At 44.0% G+C, this 13,580-nt stretch overlaps 1 long non-coding RNA gene across 2 annotated transcripts; it reads right to left on the bottom strand.

Moving 5' to 3' along the window:
- Nucleotides 1–912: 912 nt before the first annotated feature.
- Nucleotides 913–9,749, bottom strand: LOC147303033 (uncharacterized). 2 transcript variants are annotated; one of them, XR_015127222.1, is made up of 4 exons: nt 9,481–9,749; nt 9,086–9,294; nt 4,751–4,922; nt 913–4,592 (listed from the first exon to the last, which is right to left on the bottom strand). It is a non-coding gene; the product is annotated as an uncharacterized LOC147303033 (long non-coding RNA). The 2 variants fall into 2 exon arrangements; XR_015127223.1 differs by lacking the exons at nt 9,086–9,294; nt 9,481–9,749 and adding an exon at nt 5,035–6,911.
- Nucleotides 9,750–13,580: the final 3,831 nt, after the last annotated feature.

Here is a 13,580-nt window from a genome sequence, read left to right as displayed (position 1 = left end):
CACGTTTGCTGGATGTCTCATCTTTGAAATAATAATGGTGAAAAAGCACATTTCTGTGGTGGACACAGAGAAGTCCGAGAGAAAAAACTGGAGAGGTTAAAGTGAGCCACAATGACCCTTAACTTCATTCCAACCCCTGAAGTGAAGAAATCATTGACTCTACCAATGGCATGATGATATTTGATCAGTAATAAAAAAATGACATACCATGTTCCCCTCAATGTCTCTTTTGTGTGTTCGTGCTGCTGGTGTCAACTGAACAGTGTTGGGGAGTAACGGAGTACATGTACCGCCGTTACGTATTTAAAATACACAATATGAGTAACTGTATTCTGTTACAGTTACTGTTTAAAAAGGTGGTATTCAGAATACAGTTACTTTCCTGAAATAAAGGGATTACATGGCGGTATTTTCCTGTTTCATATGTTCGGCTATGGTCTCTCTAGTTTTTGGTAATTCCACGCTGGTGCAAACCCAAAACCCAAACAAAACACGCAATAAGAGGCTCTAAAAATTATTATACAAAAATGATTTAATATGAAGGCAACAGGCAGAGTGTTACGGGCATAGCTCTAAAGCATGCAGCCTGATGGGCAGTGTAGTCCGTGCTGCAGGGAGAATGGACTGCCATACCCGTTATGTGTCTGTGAGCGAGGAGGGAGAAAAAGGAAAAGTAGGAGCTGTCACGGAGCAGAAACGGGAGCTGGAAGCATGTAAATATAATAATAACCACTGCAGCTAAGAAGGGTGCCTGACGAGCCCAGCTGTGAGTAAGCTATTAAGACTCGACTGTACACCGTGTTCGTGTTTTCCTCTGAAACAATAAGTTTCGTTGGAGCAGCCTTTCAACGCCTCTCTCTGTCTCTCGCTAGCAAAGTGACCCACACAACAAAGTAAAGCTAGTTTTCAGCTGCGAGCCCGACACGAACCCGACGTATCAGCCAGAGGTCCCTTTACTACGGTTCGGAGCCACGGACCTGTTTTATATACGCGTGGAATAGTTTCTACACGAGAATGCTGCAAAAAGTGCAGCCTTACCTAATGTCCACCTACTGTTACTCTTTTATATTAAGATTTAAACATCTGGTTGGTGTTGGTGTGGAGAGTAACCTTCAGTAATAGTAATAAATCACACAGCAATAGGACATTCATGTAGTTGTAAAAAGCACGATAATGTAATAGGTAATCCAAACTATTCAGAATACATTACTCTCATTGAGTAACGTAACGGAATATGTTACAGAATACATTTTGGGGCATGTAATCTGTAATCTGTAATGTAATACATTTTAAAAGTAACCTTCCCAACACTGCAACTGAAGACAGCTCAACAAATGTCTCCAAAACTCTTCTGGTCTGGCAGCTAACGTACAGTTGCTGTATTTCCCAGGGAGAGAAACAAGAACACATTAATGTGAGTGTGCTGACACTCGGAGAATGAGAAAAAGTAACAAAGAGGAAAGGATTTTTTCAAATGTAAGGACTGCTCAACAAGTGCAGTTTGATAAACTGAAAATGTAAAGCTTCATTGTAATATCCTATTTCATTTGACAGTTTTTAAAGGAGACATTGGACCTACATATTCTTTTGCTTAGAAACCAGGTTACTTTAGTGTACGTTTCAGTACTATGATGAAGTTTACAGTGTTGTACTATGTTAGACTGGGACAGACCGATGTGGTGGCCATGCTCAAGGTCAGGTATTATTAGGTTAGAATAAGGGTAGTGCACATCAGTTTAAAGCTACACTGATGGCTTTGATTAGATTTGTAACTAAACTTATCTTTGTTTATTAGCTTTATGAGATAAACGGGTTGGAAATTCAGGTAAAATTGATAGGGTTGTCTAAGCACAACCCTATTGCTGGAACAGCCAAGACAATTCTACTACAATGGCAAAAGCATTGGACACCAGGTAGAGCTCTTTGGTCGTGTCCAAATTCATGGGCTGCGTCCTCCTGAGGCCGTATTTGTAGACCGATTACGTCACAGCGACGCGCAGAAGGCTGTCCAAATTCGTAGACTCCTCCGAATGCAGCCGACAAATGAGTCCTCCTTTTCACCGAATTTGAAGGATGGGTCGGGTGTGTCCTTCGTGGCCTACCATATCCCAGAATTCATAGCGCGGCCCAGCCAAACTCCAGTTTCCAGCAACGGCGGCCGCTACTAAGTTTTAAAATTACTCATACTAATCTTTCTGGGTCACAAAATAAACTTTTAACATATTTTCAGGCGAGAAAGTAGTTGTGTAAACATCAAATATCTGCTCAGTTTATCAAGATATCGCATATTTGCAAAAGTGCTTCGACGTTTTCAGAGACGTCTGCTACCCACCAGCTCGACAGCTAGCCGGGAGCTCGAGGGTCACTGATGCGGCCGAGAACGGCACAACTCCCGGCACATCATTTTCAGATCACCGCGGACTTTCGCTGCTCGGGTTAAACGTAATATATAAGTCACTTAGACAACCTAAAAATGTTATTGTTGGGCTTTTTTCAGTGTTTTGTTTGTTCGTGAGTAAATCGGTTTGGCTGAGATAAAAGTTCTTAGATTAGATTAAATCAAGCTTTATTAATCCCCGGGTGGGTTCCTCCTTGGTTTTCACACAGCTGAATAAACGTCAAACAGAAAACTGATAAACAGTGTGTGAGATGGTCGAGAGTTTACTCCAGTGTCCTGTTATATTTTAGACAGCAAGGAGCAGACGGCCGAGTTTATTCAACTCCACCGAGACAGCGTGATCTCGTGCATGAGGGAGATAACAGTGACAATGCTGTTCCTGAACCCCAGTTACTCTCAGTTAGCTGTAGCACTGCTCTTTATTGAGGTTCCATGAATATGCACAAGTTCATTAACATATGACATCTTACACAGGCATACATGTAAACAAAGAGTACTGTCTGTGTGTAGTGTAGGTATGTGTGTGGGTCAACAGGTGACCCCGTGAATGACTCCACTAACTCTGCTGGGCCTGTGAGTCCAGCAGTTCACCTAAACAAAGGGCACTTACACTTAAACAGACACAGAGTAGGTGTCCTCCTGCACCATAAAACAGAAAGAGAAGGTACGAGCTCTCTCATGACCTTAGGATGTGTGTGCCAGAACACTCTGGAAGCACACAGAGTCTTTGCAGACTACTAAGGATCAGACCTCTATCATTATGCAATCGATTATATACTTATAAGCATATATGATTGTATGTTTCTAAGCATAAATAACAATCCAACAATATAACTCTGACAAAAATATGCTTATATCCTTTTGAATTGTAAATGCACACAGAGGAGTTGTCCTCAGAGCAGCACAGGGCTTGATCATGGTCTCCAAACCTTCTGGTGTGACACTATGTTATTCTAAGTAACCCTTTTCTCTAAGATCTGCACCCAGCTGCCAAATCTCACTCTCCTGAACACTGGCCAAACACTTCAGGTGGACTCAAACATTCCAGCATTTTATAGTGAATGATCTTTTTGATGATGAATTCACGTTTCACACAGTGACAGTGGTACAACAGAAAAGTGGACGTAGACAGAGCAGTGTATCAAAGCCCACGTGGGAAATACACAGTGGGTATAAGTCTGGGAGGGTTGCTGCACCCCACCTCCACTGAAGCCTTTCCACTCTGACCAAGGAAAAACAGCTTTCAGAGGTGTGTCACACCCTTGGATTTGTTCTGCAGCAGAATAATAGATTTACATACAAATCTGTGTTTAAACTGTGCATAAGAAGACTTTATGCACCAATCAGTGTTTTTTTCAATGTGTTCATACCTGAATTTCTCCATCCTGCACTTTTAGAAGTGCCCCTGACCGTGTGTACGAACAAATGTCTGTAAAACTACAATGACCACTGCTAAATTCTTCTTTTTTAATTATTACTTACATTTAAAACACCATAAGCCACAAAATGTCTGGAATTATAAAAAAATATATGCAATGCAATATAAAAAAAATATTGCATTGCAGATGCAAAGAAAATATTAAATGGAAAGATGTTTAACCTTTAAACGTATTCGATTTTTTAAATAATCTCCCGTCATATATTATTGTGTCTTTCACTCATCCATCCATTCCCTATTTTCTTTTCATCTTAAGCGGACAGGTCACCACCTCCTCCACCCACTTTTCCATAAGTTTGATGTCCGAGCTCCTTTTTCCTTCAGCCACACTGAGTGTCTCTGTTTTTCCCTCATTTTAGTGGAAAAAGCTGCAGCTTTTCTGGCAAAAGTACAGACGTTCTTTAGTTAGGTAGAAGTCTGCAAAGTACTTAATCAACTTCTTTACTCAGCAAAAGTGAAAAAGTGCAGGCTCTGAATTCTACTCAAAGTAAGAGAGGAAAAAGTAGGTCACTGAAGCACACTTGTGCTATATGTTAATATAAGAAAGACATATTAGTTCAAGAAAGAGAGCCCATTAGAAGGAAATGAATTCAATTGATGTATTTGGTGGTTAGTGTCCGATGGCCCATCACAGCAGTGATAGGGATTAGGACCCGCGGACTCTGGACGCTGGTGGCAGAGATGAAGATGGAGGCTTGAATGGAGCCTGATGAAGGAGAGGCAGAGATGGGGAAGAGGTAGGCTCCATGAAGGCGTCTGAAAGGGAGAATGACAGTGAGATTTAGAGTACGTGGAGTGGAGGCTAACTGGGTTGAAGAATGCTAGCAGAGAGGCAGCATTCAGGCCACTGACTGCCAGCAGAGAGAATGCAATAAGGCAGAAAGCAGACAAAGGACAGAAGACAGAAGGGGAACCTGTGTCGAGGATCCACGCAGCTGAGGTCAGAGATCCTGTAATATGCTGGTATGCAGAGGTCAGAGAGCAGCAACATCCTGCATTAAGGTTTGAGGCTGCTGATAACCTACGTAGAGCAGAGAGGCTGGAGTCTGCTGAAGCTGAGCATCAAGCAGTGAGCCGGCGATAAGGCTGAAAGATACAAAGGACAGGAGAGAGCACAGAGTGTGCAATGAAGCAAAGGACAATGAGGCTGAGAGTTGGTAGAGGGCAGGAGAGACAAGAGAGACTTTAATGCTACTACCAGGTATTTGTCGACTTTCCGTAAGTTTTAGACTTTAATAGAAAAGCAGAACCACAGATTAAGAAAACATGATGTGAGCAAACACATGGATACAGGATGATGCTGGAATTGAAATGGATGCAAGAAGAGAAGGCGACCCACAGGAAATGTGTGGACATTTGTAAATTTTTGTAGTAAATTGTAAATATTGTAAAACCTTTCTTCTGTCATTTAATGGTCGGGCATTGTACAGCTACAAGCATCTCACCCCCATGTCATACTGTGTATGGTTGTGTGTGTGTGACAAATAAAATTTGAATTTGAATTTGAATTTGAAAGAGGAACAAAAGCTCTGTATAGCTGTAGTGTATCAAAGCCTCTGGAGGCGACTTTGGCGTGATTTGTAAATTCAGAGCTATACAAAGCTCTGAATTACTGCGTTGTGTCTTTGCCATAATGACATGAAATATTGGGAAGCATGTGTTGCTAATATAAGAAGCATAGACATGAGGTTGGAGTCAATCCTGTGGAGGACAGGAAAAAGCGGAACATCGGTCTCCTCCTGCTAACCAACGGTAGTAGCCCAAACCTAAAGATGTTTAAAGCACTGAAGACAGAAGAAATGTGAAGACACAGAAAAGGACATAACATTCAAATGACTGAGCAGTTACAACAAATAACTTCTGACGCAACCTTTAATAGCAGAAAATAGTTGCACTGGAGAGCCAAGATGAATAATGAAGAGAAAAAGACTTGTAGTGTGACCAAAATGAGACGGGCAAGCAAGGAGGCAGCTGATGTGGAATGGATAAGGAGCTAGGGACATCTGAGCAGCATTTGATTGTTTAGGAAACCTAAACAGCTATTATTATTAAACAGAAAGCACATATGGCAGCATATTGCACAGCCTGTGAGGACCAGGCCCACCTTATAAAGTCCCCTCAGATGAGTTCTGCAGATGAACTGTGGTGGGATTAAATAATTTGCAGTGCCTCTGTAATGCTGTGCTTTTTTATCAATAAGTGTAATAAAGTTATATAGTGTAGTATTAAGTGGACACAGTCCTGAAAATAAAGGCATGAGACGGTGTGTCCTTGAGGAGTAGAAAGCTGCAGACTCACGCTTGCCTGGGAAAATGTAGATCAGAGGGGAACAAGTTACTGAGACTCTGCTGTTTAGACTAGAATGAGAGAGCTTCTGTAACAGAACTGTTAGGGCCACGCCACCACTTTGAGACCCACGGCAGCGTGTCGAGCAGGACGCATCTCCCTTCTAGAAGTAATAAAGTGTTAAATGATCTACTGAGCAGCAATGTTGCCTCTAATGTTTCATGTGTCTGAACACACAAACTCCCTGAGCGTCCCTTGGACCACTGTGAGCAACAGCAGACGTGTGCGCTGTGGTCACGCCAGCATCCGATCCATCCAAGTTACATGTTTATTAAAGTAATCAAATTACAGCATCTACATTTATCCCACTTATAATGAAAATTAAAAAGAATCTTGTTCCTGACCTGTAGCATGTTAACACTGTTGGAAGGAAAAATAACTTCAACTCAATTTTGAAAACACAACTTTCTTTTTTAAATAAAACTGTCACGGTCCCCGTGTCTCTCTGGTTGGCCCACGCTGGCTACAGGTTTTGTTGTTGTTAGTTTTAGTTTTTTGTCTCTCCTCCTCCTCTCTGCCTGGGTGGAGCTCATTACGGGCTCTCACTCTTGGCCCACGCACCCCTGTGGATGGTGTCCACCTGCGGCTGATCTGGCTGATTTCCCCAGCTGCTATTTAAGGCAGTGGCACAGAGCAGCTCACCGCTGGAACGTCGAACCACCTGAGTTCGTGCTCGCGGCATATTCAAAGAAGAATCGCTTACACGTGTTTTATGTTGTGGAACTAACCTTTGACCTTCTTCCTGTAGATTCTGGACCGAATCACCGGACCTGTCCAAGTGGGGCAGTGTGTGGAGTGTTGGAGCGAGTGCGGCTGAAGAGGAGTGCGTGTGTGCGGAGGAGCGGTGGCGGTGACTGAGTGGAAGAGGAAGCGTGTGTGTGGATTCCCCCCCCCCCCTTCTCTCCCTGGAGCCCTGGACCCCCTCCCGACTCACTGTACATATATTTTGCACTAAGGTGATCCCTATTGTAAATAAATCCCCTTTTTGTTTCCTTGAAAGAACTGTCTGCGCGTGGGTCCGTTCAGTAGCCTTGACAAAAACTCTGACTGTATTATGAGTCTGTGGTCTGGGAGAGAGTCTGTAACTCTGTCTGCAAATACAGTAAATAATGACCAATGTTGGGCAGTTAATTAAATACTTCTTCAAAAAAAGTAACTGAGTTTTGCAAACAACAAAGTTTTGCAGCTGTTTACCTAAAAATGCAGCCAAGGCGTTTTTAAATAAACATTTCAAACTATTTACAGAACAATCAGCTGTTCTGCATCTAATCTGATGCCACACAGATTATTTGTTTCACTCCAAAAATAATTTGTGTCCACTATGAGATGAAGGAGAACAACAGCCTGATACCTGCAGGCCTGACAGCAGCAGATGTGTCACTGCTGTAACACCTGTAACACTCAGCAGGCGCCTCATTGTTCTGACACACAACAACACTACTGACTACACTACACACTAACTACACACTGACTACACACTAACTACACACTAACTACACACTGACTACACACTAACTACACACTGACTACACACTAACTACACACTAACTACACACTGACTACACACTAACTACACACTGACTACACACTAACTACACACTAACTACACACTAACTACACACTCACTACACACTAACTACACACTGACTACACACTGACTACACACTGACTACACACTAACTACACACTCACTACACACTAACTACACACTGACTACACACTGACTACACACTGACTACACTACACACTAACTACACACTGACTACACTACACACTGACTACACACTAACTACACACTGACTACACACTAACTACACACTGACTACACACTAACTACACACTAACTACACACTAACTACACACTGACTACACACTAACTACACACTCACTACACACTCACTACACACTAACTACACACTGACTACACACTAACTACACACTGACTACACACTAACTACACACTGACTACACACTGACTACACACTCACTACACACTGACTACACACTGACTACACACTCACTACACACTAACTACACACTGACTACACACTGACTACACACTGACTACACTACACACTAACTACACACTGACTACACTACACACTAACTACACACTAACTACACACTGACTACACACTAACTACACACTAACTACACACTGACTACACACTGACTACACACTAACTACACACTGACTACACACTGACTACACTACACACTAACTACACACTAACTACACACTAACTACACACTAACTACACACTAACTACACACTGACTACACTACACACTAACTACACACTAACTACACACTGACTACACACTAACTACACACTAACTACACACTGACTACACACTAACTACACACTAACTACACACTGACTACACACTAACTACACACTGACTACACACTAACTACACACTGACTACACACTCACTACACACTGACTACACACTGACTACACACTCACTACACACTAACTACACACTGACTACACACTGACTACACACTAACTACACACTAACTACACACTAACTACACACTAACTACACACTAACTACACACTCACTACACACTAAACGTCTCAAATCTCACATCTCAAACACGCCGTCACTCCTAAAACTTCCCCCTCCCTAAACAACTAAAGGCCATGTTGCCATATCGTTTTTTGATTGGTCCACATGGTACATTTTTCCACCAATAGGAAAGGCTGGGAGTTTTGTTTTTGTTCACAGGCTTTCGAGCGTTTTCCTTATAAAACGCCGTTTTTACCGTTTCTTCCTGCAGTAAACATAAACAACGACAGTATTCAGGAAGAAAACCAAACATTGCAGATATTTTATCATAACTCTGGTTTTACGTGGCCGATCAACACAATTTAAAAACTGGTATAAAGTCCACACTTTGTCCGTCAGTTGTTTGTCTGTCCTGCTCACGTCTCCAATGGTTGTACACGTTGTCATTAACGTGGCTTCACTCCACATCAGCCGCTTTGCTAAAACACCGGTGTCGCACATAAGGACGCTGTCAGAGCCTGTCAGCGACGTTGATTAGCTGCATATGTGACCTCTGTGTAGTGTCTTCTCTGGTCTCGCAGGAATCCTCCATTATTCTGAGGATTACATTTCCACTTGCAGTGTGATCGTATAGTGGTAAATTTATACAACCAAAATAGAAAAACTTCAACACCATTAACATTGCATGTTAAATTTCCCAAATGAAAGGAATATAGAAATATATTTTAAAGCTGTACATGAAACAATGTAAATTCTCTAAACAGTGTGGCACAGTCACATACCTGCATTCACAACAAAAAGGCAATGGTTAGAATGCTCTCTTTTTAATGTCGTGGGCAATCAGCACAAAATCTAAACGGGAAAGCAACAACAGAGTTAGCTAACTATGCTCCCATTTTGTTTCCTCTCCTCACAATAAAGAAATCTCACATAAACGTGCACTCAGTTCAACATAAAGACTGGAGAAATGACCCGCAACAAATGATGTATAAACAACAAAAATAATCGGGTCAGACTGTATTACTTTAACAGCCTGCGATATGATTTTTCCTCCCCACGACATTTGCGCATTCCTTACCTTGCAGGAATCCTCCATTATTCATTCTGAGGATTACCCAGAATCCCTTGCCCTTTGTGAATATTGCAGGGTCACTTTTTCGACAGTAGGTGGCGCCAATGTCCCATTTAGTGGGATTTAACTTCAACTCTATTTAACTATGTTACACACACCCCCCTTAAATCCTGCTAAATTGGGGCATGACAACAGAAAAACAGAAACTTCCAATGCATAAAACATAACAGTGTGACCGTGGGAGCACAAGATAGTTCAAGTCAAAAAAAACTTTCCATATGGAATAAGGCAAGCAAGAGAGCGGCCAATTCCCCTGCCAACCCAGATATGAAAGATGCCGTATACACCTCCCATGATGTGAACATTGCTCCACGCAGGTATTACCCAAAACGTTCTGAGTAACAGCACATTTGCAAAACGGCTAGTAATCTATCCTGAAAACATATTTCGCACAAATGAAAACAAGGAGTCAACTGTCGACACTGAATCATCAACCTGTTGTTCATTGATCTCACAAATGAGACGTGTTGGAGGTTTCACAGGTCTACCTGATCTAGTACAAAGAGGTGGTGGCTGTGTACGCACTACACGGTCCCCTGTACTCAGTCGTGTGTCAGTCACAAGCTCAGGGGAAAGGACATGTGGAGCATCTCCCGCCAGAAGCTGCGAGGAGGCACTCCGGGACACAACAGATTCAATAGAGGGAGCAGGGGAGGGCAACCGGGAAACCAACGGGTCACACCCAGCAGGCGGGGCCACAGTCGATTCTGCCTCAGAGGTTGGGACGCTGAAAGCCGCACCAAGAGAACAACCAGGTTGACCAACCGCAGAGTCCCTGTCACTTGCTTGGTCCATCTGCATGAGCCAGCGAACTGTCTTCGTCTCACCATCCTGCACATCACCTGGAAGTTCTGGTTCACCTTGTCCACTATCCGCAACCGAAGGGCAGGTTGACACTGGTATGCACTCGTTTCCTGCAGGAATGAAACTCACAGGAAGTAGTAGGTTTCGGTGAACAACTTTTTCCCTGAGAGTCACAGGGTCTCTGATGTGGTACACATTGATGTCAGGTTTCACAGACGCCATCTCAAAAACCGTGGATTCCCATTTGTCAGTGATCTTCCTCTTTCCTCTCTCACCACGATTAGCAAGCAAGACTCTGTCACCGACTGAGAGGGGCGCACCCTTAGCCTTGCGGTCATAATTCCTCGCCTGGCGAGCCTGGGCAATACGGCTGTTCTGCCTGGCAATGCGGGCAGCCTCAGACAGGTCACGCTTCAAATGGGCGACAAATTCACCGTGGTCAACAACGGCACCATCAGGGAGAACATGCTGGAAAACAACATCAACAGGCAGACGAGGAATTCTCCCAAATACGAGAAAAAAAGGTGCGAAACCTGTTGTTTCATGTTCAGTGCAATTGTAGCAGAACGTCAACATCTGAAGCATTTGCGGCCACCTGGCTTTGGATTGAGGGGGCAAAGCCCGTATCATATTTCCCAAGGTCCTGTTGTATCGCTCGACAATACCATTCCCCATTGGGTGGTAAGGAGTGGTGTGTGATTTCTGGATGCCAGCCATGTCCAGGAGCTCCTTAATGAGTTGACTCTCAAAGTTGGCTCCTTGATCAGAGTGTATACGTCTGGGAAAGCCGTACACACAGAAAAAGTCATTCCACAGGCGGCGAGCAACCTGCTTGGCAGACTGATTCTTACAAGGGAATGCATGCGCTAATTTGGAAAAATGGTCTGTGACAACCAAAACATCAACGCACTTCTTGTCAGTCTGTTCAGCAGTCCAGAAGTCGATGCAGACTAGCTCCATCGGTTCAGTGGTACAAATACTCTCCAGTGTGGCACGGTCATTCGGCTCTGGGGTTTTCTCAACCACACAACGAAAACAGCCTTTCACATGATTGATGATGTCACGCTCCATCCCTGTCCAAAAGAATCTCTGCCTTGCAAGAGACAGGGTGCGGACTTGGCCCTGATGACCCGCCGTATCATGGATGCCTCGGAGAACTTCAGTCTTCAGAGTGTCTGGGACAACAAACTGGTAAATCGTCACGTTCATGTTCCTGTCTTTCTTCACCTTATACAACATACCATCTTTAATCAAGAGTCTGGACCAATGTCTGAGTAATTTCATTACACCACGGGACTCGCTAGCACGTTCATGCCTGGTGGGCCTCTTGTGACGCCGGACATAAAAGAAAACTCTGCCCAAAACCTCATCTTGTTCCTGCAGGTTAGCGAGTTCACTTCTCGGCGTACAGGCTGGACGGGCAATAGTTGGGACCTGAGGGATATCAGATCCCACACCTCTCACATGGCTGATACCACCAGTGTCATGTGCAGCCAACACAGCAGAAACATCCTGTGACGAGAGAGAACCTTGAGGGTTAGCTAGGATGGTTGTAGCTCCTTCCTCAGACTGATCCACAACCAACTGGCAGTTTGCAGCACACCGAAACATATCCTGCACAGTCCCATCCACCAGACCGTGCATTTGGTTCAATAGGGCAGCATAAGGTTCAGTGACTAGCCTGTGGCCTATGCACGACTGGACAAATGGCTCTCTACTCAATGCATCCGCGACAACATTTTTGGTGCCAGGGACATACTTCAGTTCAAAACTGTATGCTGCAAGCTTTGAAACCCATCGTTGCTCACATGCATCTAACCTAGGCTTGGTTAAGATGTATGTCAGCGGGTTATTGTCCGTCCACACTGTGAAGTGGCTCCCTTTCAGCCAATGGCTAAACTTGTCACAGACTGCCCATTTCAGAGCAAGAAACTCCAAACGATGCGCTGGATAGTTTAGCTGAGAGTGTGACAGGGTCTTACTGGCGAATGCCACTGGTCTGGCGATGCTACCATCAGGGGGCAACTGTGAGAGGACGGCTCCAAGGCCGTCAAAGGAAGCATCAACTGCAAGGAGAAAGGGCGCAGTAAAATCTGGATGGGCTAATGTGACACTATGCACAAGTTCATGTTTTAGGGCCTTGAATGCTTCCCTGCACTCATCAGTCCAGTTAGCCGGAGACAGCTTCACGTGGCCCCTTTTAAATTTAGGCTTACGGCCTCTACCTCTCTTGCGTAGCGCAGCTGGTTCAGCCACAAGATCAAACAGTGGCTTAGCTTTTGCAGAGCACCGCTCGATAAAATGATGGTAGTAGAGAACCATCCCCAGGAAGGATCTGATTTTCCTTGCACGTGGTGTCACCCCGTCAGACTCCATCAGGTCTGCTTCCTCCACATTGTCTATAGCCTGCACTTTACTTGGGTCTGTTTTCACACCCTCACCACATATGATGTGTCCCAGGAACTTCACAGACCGCTGAAGAAAGTGGCATTTCTTTGGTGCGAGTTTCAGGTTGTTGGCAGAAAGTCGTGAGAAAACCATCTTTAGACGTTCAAGAGCCACCTGTTCGGATGGGGCATAGACCATAAGGTCATCCAGATAACACAACAAACTTGTGAAGTTCTCATCACCAAAAATGGACATCATCATCCGCATAAAAGTAGCAGGACTATTTGTCAGGCCTTGAGGCATCCTGTTATATTCATGAAGGCCAAATGGGGAGGAGAATGCCGTGTATTTTTTGTCGTCCTCGTGGAGTCTGACATTGTAAAACCCCGATGTGAGATCCATTGTAGAAAAAAAAACATTCCCACCAAGTGCTGCGAGGGCGTCTGACTGATGAGGCAATGGATGTGCATCTTTAACTGTTCTTGCATTTAACCATCTAAAGTCATTGCATATGCGCAGGTCACCATTTGGCTTAACAACTAAGACAAGGGGGGATGA

The sequence above is a fragment of the Aulonocara sp. 'chitande type north' Nkhata Bay genome, linkage group LG23 (assembly GCF_057382095.1).
Source record: "Aulonocara sp. 'chitande type north' Nkhata Bay isolate Kocher_YH1m ecotype deep benthic linkage group LG23, A_spYH_male_GT1.1, whole genome shotgun sequence".
NCBI classification, from domain to species: Eukaryota; Metazoa; Chordata; class Actinopteri; order Cichliformes; family Cichlidae; genus Aulonocara; species Aulonocara sp. 'chitande type north' Nkhata Bay.
This window is presented reverse-complemented; position numbering and strand designations above follow the sequence as displayed.